At 40.1% G+C, this 24,566-nt stretch overlaps 1 long non-coding RNA gene across 1 annotated transcript in view; it reads right to left on the reverse strand.

Annotated features, from left to right (window-relative positions):
- The window catches only part of LOC134583008 (uncharacterized), a 97,402-nt gene extending 78,313 nt beyond the window's left edge, over window positions 1-19,089 (reverse strand). Inside the window, exon 1 of the long non-coding RNA XR_010086298.1 lies at window positions 18,988-19,089. This is a non-coding gene — a long non-coding RNA (uncharacterized LOC134583008). The remainder of the gene's footprint in view (window positions 1-18,987) is intronic.
- Window positions 19,090-24,566: the final 5,477 nt, after the last annotated feature.

The following is a 24,566-nucleotide window of genomic DNA, read 5'->3' on the forward strand; positions in this document are numbered from 1 at the left end:
TATTCTTTATTTATGTTATTTTATTTCTTTGTTATAATAAATTTATTCTTTACCAAAGAAAGTCATCTTCCGTTCTTGGAGCAGCTATGTGCCTGAACTACACCTTCAGTGTGTAAGTGTGACCTATACCAGCGCTATTATTAGTCTTTAAAGTCTGCACTTATTGTTGCATTTATTTTTTTTCTTTCCACATGCCCTTTGGTTTGCAGTCTGAGGAGTCTACTTTGTTCCGCTATCAGCATTATACCATTTGAAATGCCTACAATCAACTAATGTGTGTGAGTGCAACCTTGAATTAGAGACATTCACTTATTTAGAATTTATTACCCTATGAGTTGTCTCTATTTTCCCCTTTGTAGATATCTATTTTGTATATAATTTTTGTGAGGACTGGGAGGAGTCCTTTATTTTCTACTTTGTGGGAATTACATATAGGTAAAATTATCCTATATATTTTATTCACCTAGTGGTGTTTAGGGTTTTCCATCATAAAGGGTATACTTTTTTGTTTTGCTATATTAACTCCCTTGCTGACCATTTCGTTAGATGCAGAAAAAGCCTTTGACCGGGTTAGCTGGGAGTTCCTGAGGTCTTCATTGTCAGCATTTGGACTGGAGGGTAGGTTCATTGAGCATATAAAAGAATTATATACACATCACCAACTGCCAGGGTATTGGGTGAGGGTTTTGCGTCTGCCTGGTTTCCGTTAACTAACGGAACTAGACAGGGGTGCTCCTTATCCCCTTTACTTTATATTTTATCTTTGGAACCGTTTTATCTTTGGAACCGGAATCTTTGGTTTTAATCCCAACTCAAGTAACATCAAGGAAAATATGAATGCCGACGATGTAGTTTTAATATTACAAGAGCCGGGCCAATCAATAACACAATTATTAAAAATAATAGATGAATTCTCCAAAGTATTGGGATATAAATTAAATACGGATCAAGCAATCATTTTGCCTAGCAATATTTCTAATGAGGATAAAAATAAAATTACAGAAAAATTCGATTTTTTGGGGGGCAGAACATTCATTTAAGTACTTGGGCATTGAAGTGAGCTCTGACCCAACTAGGATAATTATATGTAATCTCCTCTCTTTAATTTCCCAAACAAATAAATAGCTGAAAGGGTGGAAATCGTTGAAATTCTCCAGGTGGGGTAGAGTAAACATTATTAAAACATACATATTACCAAAATGGCTTAACATGATGAGAATGATACCACTCCCCATCCCGGAGAGCTGTCTAACGATGATCCAACATGCATTTTTAAAATTCATATGGCAGGGGAAAAAAAAACAAGAATGGCCAGTAAATGTCTAGCTTTGAAAAAAAGAAAAAACACATGGGGGGTGTGGGTTTTCCATTAATCCAACATTAAAAAGCAAGTTTCCTATTCCATAGCATTATTACACAAATGCCTTTATCCAAGAAAGAACGGTGGTATGAGGTTGAACAGGGTCTTACGGAAAATATTGAAATGTTAAAATTTTTTGGTTTGTGCGTCTAACTTTGGAGTCTAACTCTTTCCTTCTCAAGTTGGGTTCTGGAAGTATTGTGGTTAATTCTATTCTCAAAGTGTGGCTACAGATTAAAAATGATATGAAAGAAAAACACATAATTAAAGCCTTACCTTTTAAAATTCTTATGTATAATATTAAAGATCTAAAATTAGACTGTTGGATCAATGTGGGTATTGAGAAAATTGCAGATGTAATGGTAGGTCCTAGAATCATGGCATTTGAATTTACCAGAGAAATTTTTTTCTTTACCACTTACTGAACATTTTAATTATAGAAGGATCAAAAAAAATTGAAATATTTTTGCCCTGCAGTAAATCTGGAAATGTATGAGGCTTTAGGGAAACTTATTACAGATGAAAAATCTTTTTTTTTTTTTTTTTTTTTTTTTAAATGTGCCAATATTCTGAGAATGTCTGAACCACCTCAAATATTTCCAGCACTTAAAACATGGGAAAAAGATTTAAATAAAATAATTTCAGGAATAGAATGGACTTATGCATGAAACTTAGTTTTAAAAACTATAACGTGTTTGAATTTAACAAAATTACAATTTAAAATTAGTAATATACTCTATTTAACCAAAATGTATCAGAATGTCTCTGATGAGTGTTGGAGATGGAAGGCCGGTGGAGGGGATTTCATACATATTTGGTGGAAATGTGATTTAATTCAAGTTTACTGGAAGAATTTACAAGCTCAGAATAAAGTATTACAGAAGTAGACTTACCTTTTAGCCCTGAAATATTTTTATTGCATTGGGAATTAATGCCAATAAAAGTCTGAAAAATTTCCTTATACATATATTGGTGGCAGCAAAAATTCTTGTTGCCAGATACTGGAAACAAGAAATACTGCCCAACTGTTTTTTAATAAAAAAACAAGTACTGTTTCAGTTAAAGATGGAAAAGGGATTAGCTAATCAACAAGATAAATCTAAGGAACATATTGAAAATGGCCAGATAAAATCACTCTCTCTCCAATAAGCACATTTGGTAGAGGTGTTTTGTGATCGTAACGCCCGTGCAAACTGAATTTTACTATTGTTGTGACTGTATTCCACTTCCCAATTACTTGTAATAATAGATAAGAGGCATTGTTAAGGTAGGACTAGAAGAAATTCATCGTTTAAATGTTCGTTTAAATAGTCGTATGTAAATGTGGGTCGTAGATTGTGGAATTGTTACATGTGTTAAAAGTATGTTCATTGTGTTTTGTATGTGTTTTATGGATTAAAACCAATGAAAACCAAAATAAATAAATAAGATATTAAAACCGAGAGCTACATTGGAACTACACTCAAGGTACCTGTACACAAACCTAGAATGGTTAAAAAAAGGCTATGGTTCCCCAAAAAGTAAAGCCAAGGAGGTGACCGGATCTATTCGCCTTGATTGCTACCAATGGCACTTGATATGCAAAGTTGAGTGCCCGAGACTGCTCTTTGGAGGAGGGCTCTGATGGAACATGAGTCCATGCGCTCCACTTCCTGCTACTGTCTATAGACCTGCTCTTCCACTGTGGAACTTGCTGTATGGGGGTGTTCATGTGCAGTTACTTACCTGGCTTACTTTAATTGTTAAAGTACCTGGAGTATTCACTGGTTCTAGCTTCCAGCTAATGACGGGTAATGATTGACTTTCAGTCAGAGCTCGGTAATGCGATTACAATGGGTAATTTCCAGCCTTGGATGCCCCTTCAATAATTTTCCGATAAAACCTCCAGAGTTTAATGGCTTCCAGTAATGAGTCTGTTTATTTACAGCTTAAAGTGCTGCCCCCCTCTGGTTGTTTTGATGGTTAACAGGATAGTAATGAATATTAATTGATTATATTCTTCAAGATGGATATCTGGAATACCAGCGGTCACAGCTTCACAGTGAGTCCTGTGATACGAACGTAGTTACGAGAATATTCAGAGAGACCAAACAAATGTTTTGTTTTTATTTGCAGCAGTCCGTACAGTCAATAAATTAGAATAAGCAGGTAGTGTTAACAATTGATTTCATGGAATATTCAAGCATTCTAAGCAATATTCTACCTAACAATGTCTTGCTTTGTTTTATATCCTCTAAACAATATTGTTTAATTAATATTACCTGAGTGCCACAAGACTGCCATGATCACATGACTTCAGTGTCATGAGTTTTTATTGAATTGTCACCATAATTTATATGTAAGGAGCATTTGGGTCAGTCCCAAGAAGAAAAAAAAAGTTTTGTATGTTAGTTCCATTTGGAAGGGTGTCCTGTGTGGATTCTTAGGGATCCCAGCCACAGAGTTGTCGTACCTGTTGGCTGGCTGCATGAGCCCTCAAGCCCTGGGATAAATCAAGAGAGCTAGGCCTGAGAGCCGCAAGTGCCTTTGTAAAGGCAATAGAAATCGCATTGCAGGCAGAGGTGGATACCTGCCTGGAAGAAGGGCTGCAGTAGAATAGGCAGAGGGGGCGATACCTGCCTGGAAGGAGAGATGCAGCAGAATATGCAGAGGGGACGATACCTGCCTGGAAGAAGGGCTGCAGCGGAATAGGCAGAGGGGACGATACCTGCCTGGAAGAAGGACTGCTGCGGAATAGGCAGAGGGGACGATTCCTGTCTGGAAGAAGGGCTGCAGTGGAAAAGGCAGAGGGGACGATACCTGCCTGGAAGAAGGACTGCAGTGGAATAGGCAGAGGGGACGATACCTGCCTGGAAGAAGGACTGCAGTGAAATAGGCAGAGGGGACGATACCTGCCTGGAAGAATGGCTGCAGTGAAATAGGCAGAGGGGACGATACCTGCCTGGAAGAATGGCTGTAGTGAAATAGGCAGAGGGGACGATACCTGCCTGGAAGAAGGGCTGCAGTAGAATAGGCAGAGGGGGCGATACCTGCCTGGAAGGAGAGATGCAGCAGAATATGCAGAGGGGACGATACCTGCCTGGAAGAAGGGCTGCAGCGGAATAGGCAGAGGTGCCGATACCTGCCTGGAAGAATAACTGCAGTGAAATAAGCAGAGGGGACGATTCCTGCCTGGAAGAAGGACTGCAGTGGAAAAGGCAGAGGGGACGATTCCTGTCTGGAAGAAGGGCTGCAGTGGAATAGGCAGAGGGGGCGATTCCTGCCTGGAAGAAGGATTGCAGCGGAATAGGCAGAGGGGACGATTCCTGTCTGGAAGAATGGCTGCAGTGAAATAGGCAGAGGGGACGATTCCTGTCTGGAAGAATGGCTGGAGTAAAATAGGCAGAGGGGACGATACCCGCCTGGAAGAATGGCTGTAGTGAAATAGGCAGAGGGGACGATACCCGCCTGGAAGAATGGCTGGAGTAAAATAGGCAGAGGGGACGATACCCGCCTGGAAGAATGGCTGTAGTGAAATAGGCAGAGGGGACGATACCTGCCTGGAAGAGTAGCTGTAGTGAAATAGGCAGAGGGGACGATACCTGCCTGGAAGAAGGACTGCTGCGGAATAGTCAGAGGGGACGATACCTGCCTGGAAGAAGGACTGCTGCGGAATAGGGAGAAGGGACGATACCTGCCTGGAAGAAAGGCTGTAGTGAAATAGGCAGAGGGGACGATACCTGCCTGGAAGAATGGCTGTAGTGAAATAGGCAGAGGGGACGATACCTGCCTGGAAGAAGGACTGCTGCGGAATAGTCAGAGGGGACGATACCTGCCTGGAAGAAGGACTGCTGCGGAATAGGGAGAAGGGACGATACCTGCCTGGAAGAATGGCTGCAGTGAAATAGGGAGAGGGGACGATACCTGCCTGGAAGAATGACTGCTGCGGAATAGGGAGAAGGGACGATGCCTGCCTGGAAGAAGAACTGCAGCAGAATAGGCAGTGGGGACGATATCTGCCTGGAAGAAGGACTGTAGTGGAATAGACAGAGGGGACAATATGTGCCTGGAAGAAGGGCTGCAGTGGAATAGGCAGAGGGGACGATTCCTGCCTGGAAGAATGGCTGCAGTGGAATAGGCAAAGGGGACGATACCTGCCTGGAAGGAGAGCTGCAGCTTAGTCGGTGGAAAAGCTCAGAAGGACCACAGTTAAGCTACAGCGACTGGGGCAGAAGAGCGGCAGTTTTCCCCAGTTCCAGTTAGGAAGCGGTCCTGGGCGTCCTTGCACCATATTACACTATCCAGAACGTTGTTTGAAATCACGGACTATAAAATACTCTCTCTCTTTTGAAACATCTTAGAACACCTGTTCCACACCAAACACCTTCTTAACTAATAAAGAACCTTGGAAGACACAGACGTCACAAGTTAAACCTGATACATATTACATAAAATGGGAGCACAAAATGGTTTCCAATATTCTAAAATCATTTTCTATATCAAACATTGGAAGCTAGATTTGAGATTTGTGCATTCAGTTTCAAACAAATTTGTCCAAATTTTGGGGAGATTAACGTGTCGTCTGAATTCCATAACTCCAACAACACCATAAGGACATATCATGAAATAAATGACACACACAGCGTACTGGCAATATTTGTTTGATTTGTGACTCAGAGTTCTGTCCAATGATTGAAGAGATGTTGGATGGGAAAAAAAAATGATGATTGACGACAGTCACTTAATCTTAAACACATTTACATATGTAACAAAAGAAGTGACAAGTGAATAGAATTTTTTTTTATGTGGTCATTGTGGTTGGAGTCTGTGTTTCATTTTTAAATTGTGTACATACGGATATATTTTAGAACGCGGTCAGAGGTGTAACCCCATCAACATCTAATCATAAGTATGTGCTTATCTATGAGTGTCAGTCATTGGCTGAGGGTGGTCAGCTGATGTTCTCAGCCAATGAATAGCCATTGGGACGCGGCTCTGCAGAAGCCACGTGCTCGTCAACCAAGATCAGAATTAGACTCTGTGCCTGGCGACCCTGGTAAGAGGGTTAATCATTGCTAAACAATTTGCCCCGCTAACGGGGAACAGTGCCAGGGTACTCATTGCATCATAACCACTACAGCCGGCTGCATGGAGTAAAACTTTAAGAACGATAGCAGTTGTTCTTTGATTGAAGGTAGGTTGATGCAGTTTTCTATACTATATAACGAATGTATGAATTCAGGTAAGTATCTTTTCCATCATTGTGATAAATAAAGAGCCTCATGATAGATATATTTAGAATTGTATTTTATCTCTGAACCTACTTTCTCTAAAAAAAAAGGTGAGAACGGGAACGGGGCATATTCCACATCCCTGTGTGAACGAGAAGGAGATGCACCATAGTCTATCCTCTATTTAAAGCGCAACAAGGTAATTAGGTGATACATTCTGGATGTACTAAGTATACAGACATATATTCAGCTAATACGGTTAACGGAATGACTCATTAAACACGCCACTCTGGCTTCCTGATGGAGGCGAGTTACATTGGGGACCGATAACTCGGTTCCACTTTATCTTTCCAAGAGATCTGCTTTAATGGGACATCAGGGAGGAATATATTCAGGAATGAGTATTCTCTGTAAACATTAAGATTAATCAATGAACTGTTCATGCGCAATTAATTACCGCCTGCAAATTACAGCGCAAATCAATCAGTTCCTGTGTGATACGCACTTTGAGGGTACAATGTCTGTTAGTGTCTGGCAACTTTATCATATATGCTGGGAGGTATGTGGCAGTGCACCCTATATATTATTTCTAACTACAACATTCATTAAAAATATTACACACTCATAAAGCACAAACAAGACAAGAATCCCGAACACAGCTGCAATCAGAATCCGTTGTCTGACCTACTCACCAACCTTTAACACCCCACAAACAAAACGTTAGCTTCTTTTCTCATAGTTGCTGTGAATTTACTCATGAAATTTGACGGAATTTGAAAACCTTTATTGAAATAAATATTTGCCCTTTTTCTACAATATTTCTGATCACATTTCATGGTATTCAGGATTCGATGTAATGTCCTTATCATATTTGTGTGTACATTTGAAAATGACTTACTGTGAGCTTTCTTATTTAATACAGTGCCTTGAGCGGTAGTAAGTTAATTATCTCTCCTTTTGGTATTATAAATGGCTGCTCAATGACACTGTCAGTAAGTGGAATGATCCAAATTACTTTAATTATGGAGTAATTGCACAAAGTGATGGTAATTAAATCTTGATCAGTTTAAGTAAGTGCGAGAATTAATTGCTCTAACTTGGAATGCATACCACACCGAGAGGAGTTGCCGTCTGCTTTAATTAACACAACAGTTTAGTTCTTATCATAAATATAATGCAGGCAGTTAATTAGTTTTCTGTTTTCCTGTCACCTTCGAGAAGGTAGGACAGAGAGCATGCTGGGAGAAGATCCTTTTTTCCCTAACAAGATGACATCAGTTAAATCCCGGGTGAGCATTTTGCAGACTTATCACTGTTGCCTGTATGAATATGCAATTACAGTTAAATTGTATCTCGCATTACACGACTGTATAATAGTTGCGGCTATTGTTGCTGGAGTAAGATTTATTTTTTAAACCGTGCGGGAACTGGATGCGGAGAATTGCGGGACCAGCCCTAATTATGGAAGTGATTAAAATTTCTGTGACGAGGAAAAAAAAAAAAAAAAAAAGGATCTTATCGTCTTCAGCCACATTCTTTAAAAAAAAAATAAAAAAAAAATCCTTTAAGCATTTTGTTAAGCTTTAACACAGGTTATAAACCTATATGTATTGCCCTGAGCGTTTCACAGACACGGCCAAGTCTAGAGCAGATCTTCACTTGTATCGCCCAAATAACCTCTTTAAGGAGAAACAGAGCGGTCACAAGGGATTTACCCAACCAAGGCACTGGAAGAGTTATAGGGAACACTCCAAGCACCATAACTACATCAGCATGCTTTGCTAATCATGGCCTGACACAGGGCTGCACTCTTTGGCTGAAATCACTCAGATGACACTCTGAACCAATGAGAGCAGACCTGCACAGTGTTGCTTAGCTCAGGAGGATCTGGAAGCAGGCGGTGTGTCTGTGGGCACCCAGAGAGAGTAAGGTAAGTTGTCAATTAGTTCTTAAAGTGGTTTGACAAATTACTCTTTAAGGCACAATGGTCCTCCTGGCAACATAACCACTACAGCAGGCTCAGAGTATTCCTCTGTAAATTAGCATCTTTACTGAAACTAAAATTCCTGAAAAGTTACACCATTTTGATTTAGATTTCCTGCCATAGCAAGGAAGCCCCATGGAATTGGTGAGGTTGTTTTGGGCATGAACTGGGACTATCCCCAGTACACAGGATGGAGGGAGGACGCCATTTGCCAGGCTTTTTCCATGAGTAAAAGTGAAGTATAAGATACACTCATGCTTTTAAAAAAAAAATAAAAATAATAATAAATAAAAAATCTTATTACAGAATATATAAGAACCAATTGATTTGCTCATTGTCTCTCATTACATGCTAAACTCTCACTAACCTCAGCATGTTTTTTTAAAAATAGCTTTTATTATGGTTAGAAACATCTACTGGCAGCTACTGAATCTTACAGACAGAATTCTCTCCATCCAGTATCCACCGACTCATGTACCTAAAGGACCTGGTCATCGTATTGCCCTGCTGGTACTGGGTGCAGTGTGCGTCTTACTGAAAGTTAATACAAAACGAACGTGTCTCGCACATTCTATCAAGAGAAAGTCCAGATTCTTACAGCTTTTAATTGGACAATTTATAATTTTGTACGTTCGTAACATCTCTATTCTCCCGCAAGGTTTTCCACAAATAGAGGGCAGTATCAATACAGTATCATATTTTCGTTTTTTTCATTCCTTCTGCTTGGAATTTGTATCCCTTTCGATTTGCCAATAGGAACAACCAGGATGACAGTTTAAACTGCAGAAATTATATGTACCCCTTGTTTCAGGTACCCAGTAATGGAACATTTGGTTCTGTAAGTAACAGATTGATTTAATAATTTAATATAATTGTAACACAGGTTGATAAACCTCTCAGATATAATAAACCAGAATTGTAAAATCAGTTTAGTTTTGATATCCCTGTACGTCACGAAATTACGAAGCGAATAATGGAAACTACAAATGTAAAGTATTTAAGACTGCCTTCAGCATTTTATATTTCAATTTTGAATTAATTTGATTTGATGTTATAATCTATTTTTAGGTGTTAAACATGGCCCTCTTTCTCTCTACCTTAAAAGGAAAAATATATTTTCATATATTCCTAAAAATACGTAATTTCTCATTTAACCCGAAAGCACATTACAGATCGTGGTAGTTCTACTAAAGACACAAATGTGCATGTTTAGCATTTATTTTGTTTGTTTCCTGTTACTGTAGTGAAATAAGTATTAGACCATTTTACGGGATTAAACCTCGCTAAACTAAAACAGATTTAGACGGTTCATGACCTCTATGGTTTAGCAAAAAGGGATCAGTTTAACCTGAAATGTGTTAATACACAACTAGAAGGAATCCGTATGAGAAGACAAACATCATAGAATGGATTATTTCTTAATAATCTGACAGTATTAAAAACAACATTAAATGCATTATCCCCCATTATAGGGACCTTAGATGGAAGGTTTATATTTATATATTTATTTGATGGTAAAACATATGTTATATTTTTCTATCAAGTGCAAAGGGCCAGAGAACGGAACAGACAGATTACTGAAGTTACGAGTCGAAAGTGCTCATTTATGGCTCTATACATATTGCATTAGATCTAAGTAAGCATACTGCCTATCTACTGACCCATTTAATTCAAAGGGTATATGTGTGGCTTCATAAATAAAATGTAATAATATATTTCCTCATTGTGACTGAACAAATAAAAGGTTTTCTGCATATACGTTTCAGTCTCTACTTGTTTTAAAAATACACAATTGAAGATTCTTTGGTCTCTCAATGTCGTAAGTTAACCTATGGAGCTCTCCTTAATTTTTGTTTGATTTTTTTTATGCAAAAAATAAATTTTGGTGGGATGCAGTTTTTTCTCCATAAAATTGGATAAAAAGTAGAAACATAGAAACATAGAAATGAGTGATTGGATTCTATGCAAAGCAACAGATTAGCTCCAAAGAGTCTACAAATTAGGAAATGAAATGAAGTAAAATAAAGGTCATGTATAAAATGTATGGAAAAGACTATTCTAAAAAACACCATGTTCACCGGGAACTGGTTATTAAGAGAAACACCATGAGCACAGGGTCATTTTAATCCCGTGGAGTTTTTTGGCCTGTTATTTTTAAGCTCTACAAGTGAAAGAATGTCACACTCACCATGGATACTTAGCATTAGAAGATCCAGAGGATATATATTGGCCATGTTACGAATGTCCCACCACCGTTGGATATAAGAAGGGAAAGAAAAATATTGAACACTCCTATTTCCTGTTACATGACATTCTATAGTGATTCTATAGGGACTGTTATAGCTAAAAAGATTGAATGTCTAGTATACAATACCCAAAACCAATAATACACCACTACAAGTGGGTTTGAGGTGGGCCGATTCAAAATGAACGTTTTGTATTGCAGCACTTTGCTGAAGTATTTTCGTGAACGGTATGAACTTCAAACTAAAGACATTCAGCATCTTCCTATCAGTTGAGCATTTGGGCTTCTAATCTCCAAGTATTTAGAGGAGTAGATGCACATGCGATTATGCTCTGCCCTTTTGATTTTCATTAAGAAATTGAAAGAGCCTTTTAACATCATGTTTGTTAGCACCGCACGTCTTGAAAAATAACCACATTTCGTCTGTTTACTTTTCCTCAATGTTGGAAGAAATGAGGAAGACGGGCAGGTTCTATTTTAGTTACAATTATGGAAGGACATTTGCTAGAGCAGTTATTGATTTACTTTTTACACCAGAAGTAGACAGACATTCTCAACATGTACCCAAAAATACAAATATGATGATTGCTCTGTATATTTCCGTTATACTAACAGTAACTTCAGAGACTGTTCTAGGAAAACAATTTCTGCAACTGAAGGAGGTGAGGAGATAAGCTGCAAATTTATATTTGGTTTTAGTTTCCTTTAGAAATTAATGATATAATTATCAAATATTTCACTTGCTTTCGAAAAAAAAACGATCACAGAAGGGGATAAGATATAAGAGTATTACAGTAGCAAAGACACAACCAAAAAGTGAGAATTTGTAACAGTTTATAATCCTTTTCAAAATATATTATTCAAATCCTTCAAATACAATATGCTGGTAATTTAAAATGATGAGCGGTGATGCAAGCACACTTTATGTGTTACAGGTATCTTGCAGGAGGGACATATGCACGGCAAGGTGATGAAAGCGATATATAGAAAAATAGTTTACGTTTCCCTGGCACGTTATGTAGGCATTTGTGTAGGATTAGTGAATTTTGTTTTAATGACCAAGCTTGATGGAATTCACATTCATTTTATAATTTATTGACAATGCTGATAGGGTGTACAAGGTAAATATACAAAGGAAAAGATAGATGAAGACTAAGGGAAGACTAGATCAGATCTGTGGATCCCAGTCTAATTTGATATTTTATTGAGGGTGACGGTGTCTTTTCCCCTTTGATGTCAATCAATTTAATCAGCTGGTTTCCACCACAGAGATACATTATCATTATGTGACAACTTCGTAGTGCATTTCTGTTGACAGCTCCAAAGCAACCATGTGTATGGTCATTAAATCTATGCATCAGAAAAAAAGAGTGAAGTAATAAAAAAAATCTCAAAAATCTCAAAAAAAATCTAACAGAACCCGGTGTGTTTTAGAAATGATTCATTTTGGTTGCAAATAGGGGGCTAGGTCAATTCCAAAACTATCGGTGAAAATGTTTCAGTAGACCTGCAATCAGCTCGCTGGAGAATTTCATTTTTTTTGAACACTAGATTTGAAACCAAAGTGACCTCCCCAACGTGCGGTAAAATAAATTGGCCACATATCTAGCTGGTCAGTCAGATTTGAGTAATTTAGTGTCCATCACACACCCTTATTTCCATCCTTGATGTAATAAAAAAACAGGTTGCAAATGCATTGGCAATGTAAATGTAGAAGAAAAAAAAAAAAAAACGTGAGCATATTTGTTCATTTTTGTATTTTTCATATCAAAGAAGCAAAAAGAAAAGTCTAACTAAAGCTTAGAGCTAATTGAACAGTATTTTCTTAGTTAAATTTGGTTCTGGTACATTGTTTTTGTTTATTTACAATAACTGTGCTCATTCAGGTCTGTAATGACACTGCCACGGCTGAACAGAATCTGCTTTAAAAATTAGTATCCAAATAAAGTCTCACAGGAGTAAAAATGCAAAAATGCATATTAAAAAAAAGCACTTGACTAATGACTAAGGATTAGCCAACTCGGTTTCTTTATGTCATCAACCATATTTCTCATGAATTTCTAGAAGTTAATTTTCATTATTTTTTTTTTAAAGTAACCTATTTACCCATGTGATCAGAATACATTCTTAGGGTTCGTAAATGAGTGTTGCAGGAGAAAAAAACAAACAAACCTCAATCTGTATTTACATTTTTGAAAGTGGTGATAAAAATGTATTTGCCTACTATATTACTTTGTGCAAGAAATAATATAAAAACCCATTTTGTGTAGACTTATTAAAGTATGTTGAATAAAGTATAGGTAGTTTTTTTTTTGCAACCTAAACATGGATTCAATACTACGGTCATCAAAATACAGCCATAAAATCACCTCCAGGAGAAAATTCTAATTCAGCTAAGGACTGGGTGAGTTCCACAGATTTACAGACTGGACAGGCTGTAGGACAACCTTGCACGTCCAAGACCTGAACTCCGGTTGGTCTTAAGAGCAGTTCCTTGGGAATGTTAAAATAAAAGCAGAGACTTATGTACGCATGTTGCCCAATTATTTTAACTGCTGATGCAGGCACCTGCACCTTGACTGTCTACACACATCACATACATTAAATATAATAATAACTAGTATTTTTTATAGTGCCATTCTCACAGTGAGACTCAGAGCACTTGTCAGTGCAAGCTCTCTGAAGGAACCGAATCGGCAACTGAATAATAATAGATATTATTACCCAAATTGACAGTACTCATTTATCGACCTCGGAAGGATGAAGGGCTGGGTTGACCCTGCCGGGATTTGGACCTGTGACCTTGTGTTTTTGAACAGGCTTTGTAGTCAGGAAATTTACCAACTCAGTTTTCTCTGCATAGAAACACAAATATTTGTATGCACACAAATGACACATAAAACACACTACACTTAATACACAAGATCCAGCTTACTTATCCCCTAAATAGTTAGCAACCTCCCTAATTGCATAGAAAGGGCCTCACTTGTCACACCCTTGCTATCCTATGCTTAATGGTCACAGAGAGACTGACACCCCGCCACGACATTAGGTGGCAAACATTCCCCTCACGCCAACACTTAGGTAGAGCCTCTCAAGCTGCTTGGCATCTAGTGAGGGCTCACCTGTCACCAATTAGTGAATCATTTCGCCACTTGGCACTAGCTAGCCAGCCAGTAACATCCCCGGTTCTAAGTGGTATTGTTGCTGGTTTTCGGTAGGTCTCAAGTTCCTGATGAAGGCGACGCTATTTCAGTCCCCAACACACCGGCCAGGTCTGCTACCCCTACATGCAAATGCGACACAGGTAGCCTAGCCTCCATCAGGTCATGGACTATACCCCACATCACTGCCGAGCTACGCAAGCACAGCATCCCTTTCCTAGCTACAGCCAGGAAAGCAGAGCTATTCAGCCTTATGCGGACGATATAGAGGCAGGGGAGGGCTCAAGTAGCTCTAATGACTCCAACCTCCACTCGATCACCTCACTGGTGTCCCCAATGGGGCTAATCAATGATAATCTGGAGAGACTGGAAGCTCGTAGTCTTCCCATTACAGCTGCAGCTCCCCTCACGGATGTACTTCCAAACACGGCCCAGTTACAACCGGGTAATAGTGGACCTGCTGCTTCCATATCACACGTTATCAATCCAGCCAACATGGTACCATCGAATCTAAAAAAAGACATCCTGGAAGGCAAATACGTTAATCTTGTCTCCCTTCTGATTGCCTCCCAGGATGTCGTTGAGAATCGCACTTATGCATAAGGGGAAATATCGGTAGTTCTGAAAGCAAGAGGCCCTAGACTCAGCAAGAAGCTGTCTATCCCAGATTTTGTGATTGTTTTTGGTATCTATAGGTATGTTTTATGTTCGGTTCACTCACATAGAAGGGAAGAGCTGGACCTCTATATGCACAAGCTGGTTGACCTGGGCAACAAATACAGTGGTGCGTCCTTTTATGACTACCACCGGTCATTCACAACGAGGTTGTCTGCAGCTCTGGCCCAGTACAACGTCAGTACAGATTGTGCAATTTGTGCTTCTGCCGCACATTTGGCAAATTTCTGTCCAGTTTCACCGGATGTCACCTCCAGCACGGCAACCCCATGCACCTCGAGGGTTGATAAACAGAGCATAGATAAACTAGGCTGCCCGATTGTATACCTTGGCAAGTCACAAATTGTAACAACTTTAATGAAGGATTATGTGGTTATAGTGCCGGTCGTTTGTTGCATGTGTGCTCTCACTGTTTCAGGGCTCATGCGAAAACAATGTGCCCTAATAAATTGCATTATAAAACATACTTGACCTCAGTTAATGTTGGTATGCTAGCTAGCCTACTGTCCACACATCCTTCAAAACACCTCGTGGAGTTCTTGATAACTGTTTTTTCCCAGGGTTTCCACACAGGCCTTATCCACATGCCAGCATGGATAGTGGAGTGTAACAATCTCCTTTCAGCCATGGCCAAAACTGAGGCAATAGAGGTGGTATTACAGCTAGAGGTTGAGCAAGGGTTCTTACTAGGGCCCCCTTTTTCCAACTGGAGAACTAATCCTATTGGTCTAGTCTCTGGGAAAAACTTGGGCAAACAAAGACTGATCGTAGATCTCTCAGCACCGCACTCTTCAGGGGTCCCAACCCTTAACTCAATCCCGCCAGAAGAATTCTCTTTACAGTACACCATGCCATAAACGCTATCTTGACTGCAGGCAAGGGGGCCTGGCTCAGCAAGACAAAGCCTTTAAAGTTATTGCCCATTCACCCGTCGTTATGGTACTTGCACGACATTAAATGGAAAGACCTGTATTATTTTTTCACTAGACTTACCTTCTGGTCAAATAGTAGTCCTAGAATTTTTGATACTTTCATGGAGACATTGTATTGGCTCCTCCTGAATATGCGCCGGTGCCATACCGTCATCCACTATCCGGACGATTTTTTATTTATGAAGAACAATTCTTACCCCTAGAGCAGCCCGGGGAAAGCAGTCACGTTATTTAACACACTGGGGGTACCAGTCTCACCAAAGAAAACAGATGTCCTGACACCTTTATTAATTTCTTAGGGATACGCCTGGATTCGGTGGCCATGGAAGCTAGCCTTCCACAGGAGAAAGTCACTAGCATCTGCCACGATATCAACCATTACATGCTTACCGGCTCCTGTAACTGAAAAGAATTGCAGTCACTGTCGGGCTCCCTGAACTTCGCTATGAGGGTCATCCTGCAGGGTAGAGCCTTCAACTCCTTAGCCTACTCCCCACATTCCCTGATGACCTAAGCCGTATCTCCTTTAACGTCCTAGCCATGGCAGACCTACTTATGTGGAAAACGTTTCTAACTGAAACAGGAGAAGCATGTTTCTCCTGCAGGTTTCAGTATACTCCCCGGTCATTTGGATGGATGCAACAGCAACCACGGGCTTCGCAGTCATATATGGTGGCGAATGGCTCTGGGGTAATTGGCCAGTGGAGGTACTAGGAATACAAGGTGTGAAGAAACTAGCATGTTATTCTGGACTTTTGTGTTTTATTGGTTTGGTAGCTATAACTATCGAACACCGACCATCCCCCTGGCTCATTATATTCAAAAGAAAACCGTCAATTAAGCACTCTTCCTGTGTGGCCGCCATTCGTATAGTCGAACGCCACGTGCAAGAGAAAACGGTGGCCATCTTGTTCGCACAAAAGGAGGCAGCGGACTTGGTCGCCGAGTGTCTGGAACTAAAATCGGACACTCGACGTCCCGAACCCCGGTCAAAGTAAACGAACGCCTGCTTCCTTTTCTGAACAGCCAGGAGAGCGCTGTTCGGTAGTTTGATTCCCACAAACCAGGGGAACAATCGTTGCTATGAGCCAGGGGGTTCCATTTGTGCTACTTTTCGAAATAGACCTACCGCACAGCCTAAACTCATAGAACGGTTTATGGGCAGGAGCCTCGTGTGCGGCCGGTCCAAATGGGACTTCCATAAAATGCCAAAACCCCATAACTGATCTAGGTGATTTTTGGATATGTTGATCACCCAGATCAGGGCTATCAGTGGATATATTACATTCATGGGGATTTTGTGTGTTTTGGGGTACTTTTCAAGTTTTATGAAAAATGTGTTTTTTCTGCCTGGAGATAATTGAGTTATTACGTTATCCGACTCAATTATCTCACAGACAGAGAGGAGGGAATTATCTGTTTGTCTGTGTCACACTTGTCATTGTGTTATCATTGTTTGTAAACTTTGTGTCCCTGTACCCCATAAGGTCCATTTGGGAGTGCCCCTTGCATGGGGACTTACATAAAAGCCACTGTGACACCCATTAAAATTCATTCCTGTTGTACCCTTCATGAAGTCTAGGCTCATGTTTGGGTAACTGTCTACTTGCTTGGAGAAACTACTTGGATGCTGCATTAATCTGGAACCGTTCAAATCTACACCCGAACTGCAGCTATAATCACTCAAGCTCAGCAGTTCGGGAAGAAATAGGCAAACAGGGTATCTACTGTACCAGCGTTCGTACCAGAAGGGTTCTACAGGAACTCAGCTCTTTTTGAGGTATACCCTATTGTGGTGGCAGCGGTGGCTTGGGGCCATTTGTGGTCAGGCAGAACAGTTCTGTGCCATTCAGACAATCTAGCGATTTGCCATATTATCAACAAAGGCCGCTCATCTTCGTTAGTGATTATGAGGTTCATTAGGAAACTGACGTGGCTAGCGGCCTGCAATTAGTTTTACTTGGTGTGCTGACATGTCCCAGGAGTTTTAAACACGGCAGCTGATCGATTATCTCGCTTTCAATGTTAGGCTTTCAGAGAATTCCTGCCCACTGCTTCACGTCTGGCCACAGCAGCCCCCCTGTTCCGGGAACTAATCATGGACTAGTCGAATTACTACAACATAGCCAGACCTTAACAAAAATGGCCCTCTCCGCTAACACTCATACCGCATATGAGAGGGCATTTTGCTTATACAGGCAGAACATCACCTGGTTTGCATGTTTGAAATAACATCCCTGGTGGCGTTTGCCACTTTTTGCCACCTCAAGTTAAAGCTATCCCACAACACAATTAATTTATACCCGACAGGCATCCAGCATCATATGTACTCCACCTTCCCCAACTACTCTAGTTTCCTCTCCTCATACCTTATTAGGACCATACTTAAGGGCATATCCAAGCCAACGGACCTACACCACAACAATGGCTACCCAGCAACCAACAGTTGTTCAAAGATATGTCTGATCTACTAGACTAAGCCCCTTTCGAACCCCTCACCAACTCAGTCATAAAAACCGCCATGTATCTGGCTTTTTACGGCTTCCTGAGGCCAAGGGAATTCACCATCAGTGGGCAACATAACGCACATATCTGCCTCCGGGTCTCCTTCCTTGGAAAACATCTAGATCATTACATACTTACACTACCTTTAACCAAATCGAGCCAATCGGGTTAACCTGTCCACATACCATATTACCCCAAGAAACAATAGCTGGTGCCCGGTGAAGGTATTCAATTCCTTCCTCCTCACCATACCACATCTCGCCTCTCGGCCACTTTTGTCACTTCATGTGGCTATCCTCACTACGTCTAAATTCATGTTATACATACGCTTATTGTTATCAAGGCTATGCTTGAACCCTGGCAAGTATTCAGGACATTCATTCAGGATAGGGTTCGCCTCTACGGCATCGAGCCAGGACATTCCAGTCCAGATCATTAAATCACTAGGTGGCTGGAAGTCCTCAGCATACACAACGTGCATACCCCAACCAGTACAGGAAATGTGAAAGGCATTCGTATAAATGTCTTCTTAACTGTGACTATGTTGTATTATGTTCTTTTTCAATAAATGTATTTTGCGCATGTTATGTTTCCCTTTTGCCCACTTTTATTACTGGCCTACAGCATACGTCTGTTTCAGCACACCTCAACCGACTTGTTCCTATCTCAAGTTCTGTGACACCAATCTCACTTAAGTCACAACCGATGTAGCCGTGAACAAAAATATATATATATATAAATCTTCAAGTAGATAGCACTCCAAGGTCTTGGTCCAAATATTAAAACATAGCTTTTATTGCTTACATTACAAAAATCAACGTTTCAGTTTGATTTAGCAAACTTTCACCAGGATAAACAGAACACTGTTACCGCAATCATTATGTACCATAAAACAAAATTACTTTACCTCACCCCACCATAGTGTGTGTTGCTCTGAGGACGCCTAGGCCAGAATGCATATGGGATGCGGCTGCGACATGTGCACGTCATCACGCGAGCGCCCACGCCGTGATGTCCCCCGGACGCATTATTCTAAACAATTTAAATCAAAATCAAATTATGTGCCCATCATTCTAAAAGCTATATATTTCCAAAACACATCACAGAAATGTATGTCTTTGCTATTTAAATATGTATCACTTACTTTATACATGAATATGTAGCACGCACAATTCTGAATTAAATAAAATAAGCTTTAGAAAAAAAAAATTATAATTAGACTTCAAGCATACATATATCTACATTATTTTAAATCTTAAGCGCGGATTTAGACAAAAAAATAAGGGGAAAAAAAACCAAAACATTGTTTAAACGTGAATATTTCACACTAGTAACTACTTCTAATGTTGCGTTTGAGCCCTCTTATCCAGCATGTTAATTATTAGATATTTTATGGAAATTAATTAAGTGTTGAAAATATTATTCGAAGACAAGGCAGCAATTTGTAGAATGTATAATGGATTTGCGCTTCTTACTCTTATTGAATGTTTAGCATGTCTGTCATGCACTTGAACTGATGTACTGTACTTTGTTGACATTGTTACTAGCCAAAAAATTTAAAAGGCCTGCCAAATAACCTTGTACCTATGAGGATTCAAGTTAATTTGGCCAGAATGGACAAGAGAGGATGAGAGAAGCCTAGAGAGAGGGGGCACAGTAAAGATGAAAGACTTGACACAAGGCCAAAGAATGTGGCTTGGATTGAGGAGTCAAAGAGCAGATGATGAATTAGAGGTTAAGAGGGTGGAGAAGAGGATAACATTTGAAAGTCATAATTAGAAACAAAAACAATTAAAAGATTACATTTTATTTTCTTGGCAATACTGATATCAACCTAATATGGCTTAACATCGGGCAGTGAAGTTTCTTTTAGAAGCACCAGAATGGCCCAGGAGCAATATTTGAGGGCAATGTAGCATCTACGGCTTATTCGAATATTTAACTGGCAAACTGGAAATAAATGATGCTTATCGGATAATATATTTTATGAAATGAAACCCCAGCATGTACCATGTATAACATTCACCACCAAACTTGGCTTCAAATGGGACTTTTATTCAAGACAAAGCTGAACTTTTATTGGACTGTTTTTTTTTTCAACACAGTATATTCTCTCTCTCTCTCTCTCTCTCTCTCACACACACACACACACACATTACAAACAAGATTTTGTTCATTTTAGTGGTACTCTCCATTGGCTTAGCAACATTTCGCATGGGATGGATTTTGGGATGGGATATTCTGTTTAGAGTTCAGTAAGGTATTTACTTAGACCCAGTCAAGTCGATGCACTCCCTCCCCCAAGATTACCGCTTATCCCACCATCGGTTGCAGATCTACATTTAATGTGTCGAGTGTGTTTGAATATATATATACATACATACACAGTGTTTCTTGGCACTCACTCTTTCATGTGTATAGTTCAATTTAGCCTGAGTGCAATCCCACGTTGAAAATATATAAACAGAAATAAAGAGATGCACTCCAAGGACTTGGTAGATGAAAAAAGGGGTAGTTTATTCCAATAGCTATAGCATTTTAAAATAGCCGATGTTTCGACCCGTTCGGGTCTTGCTCAAGGACCTTGAGAAAGACCCAAACGGGTCGAAACGTCGGCTATTTTTTAATGCTATACCTATTGGAATAAACTACCCCTTTTTTCATCTACCAAGTCCTTGTAGTACATCTCTTTATTTCTGTTTATATATATATATATATATATATATATATATATATATATATACACACACACACATACACATATATACTATATTCTATATGTCCTTGGCACTTACCCCTTTGTATAATTCTTCAATCTTTGTGCCTCGGTGCAACCACAATGTATTCCACAAATTGAGAGGTGCACTCGTAGGTCTTTTTCTAAGTGATTCCTTTATTATATTTAATGCATCAGAAAGTTGTCTGTCCCAAACAATGTTTCAACACCAAAGGCCCTTAGGGGTTGCAACATCGATCGGGACATACAACTTCCTGATGTATTAAATATAATAATGGAATCACTTAGAAAAAGACTTACGAGTGCACCTCTCAATTTGTGGAATATACACACACACACACACATTAAGTGACAAACACATTCATTACTAGTCACAATTCCATAAACACATTGTTATATTCAGTAAATGCATTCCAGCAATATTTAACATACATATAGTCCTTAATATCTTGGCTGATAGAATTTGTTGGCAACGTTTTCAGCTGTATACAAAATATATCTGCTCTACCCAGCCCTCTCTTTTCCCCCCTTGGCAGTAACGGCCCAGCACCACATACTCACTCGCCTCATCAGGGTCCTGCAATCTATAATGCTTCTCAATGGCTTGAGATCTGACTCAGTGACCTCCCTTTACATGTACCCAGTGACTGCAATTATCTCTCTGTCCATCACCTCCAAATACCAACTGCTACAATTTGTCTTACTTCCCCAATTTATCCCTTACATTGTAATCCAACAGGCTATCAAGCTTAGTACATTGTGTAAAAAAAATAAATAAAATAGTTTCAATGTTTCAATCTCTTTCCTTTTGTTTTGGTCTTTTACCCCAATCGCACAGAGCTGCGGAATATTTTGGCACTTTATAAATGGCAGTGATAATAAAATACGTAATTTTTACATTTGCTATCATTATGCCTCACACAATATATATATATGAAAAGTTATGCTCGTTAAAGTGACACCAAGGAACATTAGGCATGATGTGCGCACTTTAACATTTACTGATAAATACGTAAAAATGAGTCTTTTAATCCTCTAAAAAACAAACACTCTATAATATTCTGTGGATTCTTCAAATCTAAAGGGAAAAAAAAATGTAACCGCCACCGAAATACCACTAGAGTATGCTAAAGTGTCACCAAACCAGCTTTGTTTTGTGGTATAATTATCTTTCTGGGTAAGGTTTCTAATCCTTCGCTCAAAAAGATCAAAGAGTTTAGTGTCCAATTTAAATGCTGAATGTGATCTGTTCCAATGTATAAAACCCTTTGTTTCTGCTATAAAATTGTATAAAGTTTCAGTTAACTTGATGGCACCGCTATATCAAAAGCAAAAGTAGCAACGTTTATCCTTTACCTTGTGTGTCGCCCTCAAGATATTGTAAAAATATTGGCTAATATTGCCTTGCGGCGGTTTTCTTAAAGGGGCTCTCTAAACACCTGAACCACTATAGCTTACAGTAGTGATTATAGTGCCAGGAGTCTCCCCAATTTGTTGTCAAATCATTTTTTAGCAGTTTAACAAAAAGTGTCTAAAGTGTCTGTGTCTACACATCTGTCATTGGCTGGGAGTACACATTCCACCAATGAATTCCATCCAAATTTGTAACAAATTGACATGTGGAAATATATGGAGAGCAAAGGGCTCTAACAGGCAACTTGGGAAACCTCAGTTTGTGCTGGAGAACAGCTTTAGTAGCTTGCTAGCACCATGCCCAGTATGTAGTGTAGTAGTTATGGTGCCTAGACTGACCATATAGAAAAAATACAATGTAGCATATGGGATATTAGATCGCAGTCTGGAATTCATTAACTCGCAATTTCAAATCAGCAATACTGATTGTCAAATAATTTTCAGCTTTGTAAATAAGCCTCATTACTGATTATTGATTTTCTATTTAAATCACAATATATAACTTGTACTTCTATTATTAGGTGGAAGCCCAAAAACTAAATGAATAGGAGTAATGGGTAAAATATACATAATTGATACCACCGATCATGAAGCTTATACCTTCCCGCACGTAAGAAGTATTATAGGACCAGCCTCATTGCAAAACCAATATAGCACGCTAAGAGGTGATACAAAGCACTGTATGTAAAGACATTACTGAGGGTTCCCCAGGAATCAAGATTATCTCCTCGGCAATATTCCGCTTTCCAGATGTTCATGATATGAAAGCCACAGCAATTCTCTTTTGCAATTTGGGATTACTCTTTAGATTTGAACGATCGTTCCTGTGTATGTCTTGCAATGCATCGTGTAGTAACCAATGTGTCACAATCATTGCAGCGGTTATAAAATTAGGTGAATGCCAAAGAACCCTATAACTAAATATACATGTGACCACTTGCATGCAAAGGTCGTTTTCCAATTGTATTAATGACACGGAGGCGAGTATTATGCTACCTCTTTCTTAATTTATTCCTCAGCAGCAAAGAGAAAAAATAACTTGAAAGAGAAAAATGAATAATATAACATATACAACCAACTCTGCCTAGTAACAGGGCAGCGAACCAGCATATAGGAACAGTCTATAAAATGCCTTGATGTAGCCTCCAACTTCCTCTTTCTTTGCTGCTCCTCACGTGTACACGTGGCTGGCGTCTCCCCAGTGGCACGGCTCCTTTCACTCCTACTTGCTTTCTTTCTGTGTTTAAGGTACTGTGTGTGTGGGTTACTCAACCCCTGGGATAAGTTTTTTTCTGGCGGTTAGGTTCTGTTAGCAGTCCTTGGGGTCCTGTTGCCAACCACTCTCCCTGGGATTAACCCCTTGCTGCCTGGGCCTACAACCCTGCATTTTTGTGCATTTTTCCTGGCCTGATTATGGAGACTAGAGGAGAAGGGACTGACAGCCCCATCTACCCCCTCATGGATCCCCCGTTACCCACTGCTACAAGGGAGGCTGGCCTGACACCCTCTCAGGAGTTCCAGGCTCTCCTGGACTCCACTATGCAAAAGGCCCTGGCCTCGGCTATGGGGACTGTGTCATCTTCCCAGTCTCATACGTTGCAACAGGCGTTCATACAGCCCCAGGGACCTACAGTTTTGCCCACCTCCCAACTTGTTCTGCAGGCTCAGGTGGGCCGTTAGGCATGTTCCAAGACCAGGCACGTCTCTCCTACCACACTGATGCAGGTACCACCTGTCCTGACTGCCGCGCCTCTGGCCGTCCAAGATGGCGCGTTGCCACGCAAAAGAGCCGCTGGCCAGGCAAAATCAGGCAGAAACTGGAAACGGGCGCGTGCCCAAGATAATGATGGGTCAGATTCCGACCGGAGTGGGGAGACTGGGTCGGACGTCCCCGACTATGCCTCCTAAGCAATTTGTTCCTGGTGGCCAAAAAGTGCGGGGGTGTTCGCCCGGTCATAAACCTCAAACACCTCAACGCCTTCCTCTGTTATCAACATTTCAAGATGGAGGGAATTCATTGCCTCAGGGACCTTCTCCGTCCAGGAGATTGGATGGTCAAACTACACCTCAAAGACGCCTATCTGACCGTACCCATGGCGTGGTAACATTGGGACTTGTTGCACTTCACGTGGCGGGGACATCGAAGGCGGTTTACCTGTCTGCCCTTCAGACTATCTTCTGCACCCTGGTGCTTCATGAACATAATGAAGCCAGTGGTAGCATTTCTCAGGTCTCGAGGCATTAGAATGATAATATATCTGGATGACATCCTGATCATGTCCTCTTCACCCGATCAACTCCTGCACCATTAAGATTGGATGGTACACCTGCTAGAGGACTT

The sequence above is a fragment of the Pelobates fuscus genome, chromosome 13, assembly GCF_036172605.1.
Source record: "Pelobates fuscus isolate aPelFus1 chromosome 13, aPelFus1.pri, whole genome shotgun sequence".
NCBI lineage: Eukaryota > Metazoa > Chordata > Amphibia > Anura > Pelobatidae > Pelobates > Pelobates fuscus.